This window comes from Palaemon carinicauda, chromosome 34, assembly GCF_036898095.1.
Source record: "Palaemon carinicauda isolate YSFRI2023 chromosome 34, ASM3689809v2, whole genome shotgun sequence".
Classification (NCBI taxonomy): Eukaryota; Metazoa; Arthropoda; class Malacostraca; order Decapoda; family Palaemonidae; genus Palaemon; species Palaemon carinicauda.
The window spans coordinates 43,157,440-43,159,852 of record NC_090758.1 but is presented as its reverse complement, the minus strand read 5'-3'; positions in this window follow the sequence as shown (position 1 = coordinate 43,159,852).

The following is a 2,413-nucleotide window of genomic DNA, read 5'->3' as shown; positions in this document are numbered from 1 at the left end:
CTGTGGAGACATTCGTTCAACTCCTTCAGAAACAAACAGGCATCGACTAGCAATTGTATTTCAATATTGCCCAAGAGAGCAATATATCGAGAGAACAATATCCAGGAACGGGGTAATTTGAAGAGCAATACTTTTCGCCCTGATCTGGGGAAAGGTTTTAGTAAGAATTTGTCTTCGAATATTTTGGATCGAGTTTACGAATATGTGTGTCTTGGTCGAATGAAAAGAGGTAGTTTTAATAGGTGAGTTTGGGGTGTAGTTCGCTATGTGTACTAGGTGTAAAATAAGAAAAGGGTGTTTGGAATATACAGCACATACATATACATTCATTAATGAATACTCAGAAATGCGAATAAAAATCTGTATATTAATGTTTCTAAGTAGCTATTTAACACTATAACTCTAAAATTTATATGGATATAATATATATAAATGCAAACGTATACACAAACACAAATACACACACATACACACACACACACATATGGGGCGCTGTCGCTGTAACTATCTCTTGAAATGAACTTTCCAAAGATGAGCAAATTGGTGATCTAAAAATCAAGAGCTGGGTTTGAAATGTCTTTCTGGTGACTGGAGTGATAAAAAACGAGATAGTTTCTATATCTTTATAGTGACTGAATATAAAATAAAGGGAGGGTAAGTTACCTTTCTCGTTACTAACATTATCTGAAAAAGAAAAATAGGAAAGTACTGATGTTTTGAGATACATTTGTTGATCTCGGTTTTAATTTTTTTTTTTCTTATATAGTGAAGATGATAAAACCTTAAATTCGAATAAGAAATTCCTCTATCTTTTTATATCCAAAGGAAATTTATGGACTGAAATTATTATTGATAAGAATCAAAGAGAAAACAATAATTGCAGCAATAAGACTCAATAAGACACATGATTCCTCAGACCTTCTTCTTCTTCTTCTTCTTCTTCTTCTTCTTCCTCCAGATAAACAAAAGGATTTTAAGAGACGTCTTAATCATCTTAAGGGATAGGTTAAAATATATTCATCCTTATTACGGTCTTTATTTACTACTATAATTATTGCTATTACTACTGCTGTGAGTAATAATAATAATAATAATAATAATAATAATAATAATAATAATAATAATAATAATAATAATAATAATCTCTAATTTCAGATTTGAGATTATTAATTTGTTAATATTTTGAATAGTGTATTATTATTATTATTATTATTATTATTATTATTATTATTATTATTATTATTATTATTATTATTAGTAGTAGTAGTAGTAGTAGTAGTAGTAGTAGTAGTAGTAGTAGTAGTAGTAATTCATTCCAGGAAATTTATTATTCTTTCTTAATTAACTTATCTAAAATCAAACAACAGAAATCATAAAAGTGATAGAAAATTTTCCTACTATTGTAAGATTAATCCATGCTAAAATTTCAGTATATCTATGAAATATATAAATATGAACATACAATATATATTTAGATTCAGATTGCAGTCTTTACCATGGCTGATATGAAACTTTCGTATTTCAATGGAATCTATCAAACAAATTTATTTAATCATGGTCAGCAGGTAAAATCAATGAAGTTGATATGCATTATGATATTGAGTCTATAATTGGAAGAGATTTGTTCCCAAAAATCCTTTTATGATTGATGGGCTTCATTGGTTTTTTTATATCAAAATATTTCTATTATGTATCCATAATATGCACTATAATTACTACTTAAAATAAAATATTTTTAAGTATAAGTGTTTTGTGTTTAATCTGATATGTAAGAATTAATGTGTATTATCAATTACATTACTATCCATCTGTGACTTATACTGAATATCTAAAAGTGATCTTTGGATTTTTGCATTTCTCTTTTCACTTTCTCATCTTCACTGACTTGAAAGAGAATCGTTCTTTCAGATTTCAAGATTTTCAGATTTTGACCGAACATTTCCAGGAATCCACGAAAAGTGATAAATACACTTTACTAGGAAATACAGATGGAGATGGTTTGGACATGCTCTTTGCAATCCCTAAGAATGGTTATTTCACTAAGCTTTCAACTGGGCTCCACAACACACTAGGAGAGTGGGAAGATCCACGCCTACATGTATAAGAGCTATGAAACGCTAAGTAGGAGATTATGAATGGAGAAGTATTGAATTAAAAGTTCAAGATAGAGACGACTGGCAAAATCTGACCGAAGTCCTTTGCGTCAAAGGGCGTAGGAGGAGATGATGCTGATGATGATGGAGAAATGTTATTGTATTAAAATGTTTATCATCTTTTTTTTTTTTATTTCCAAATATAGATGAAATGTTGATCATAAAGGAAATCGAAGTAAGTGAGTTGAGTTTCATTTCAAAACTGTTTCATATAACCTGCACAGAAAAATGGAGGTATATATCAGATGATGGTACAGATA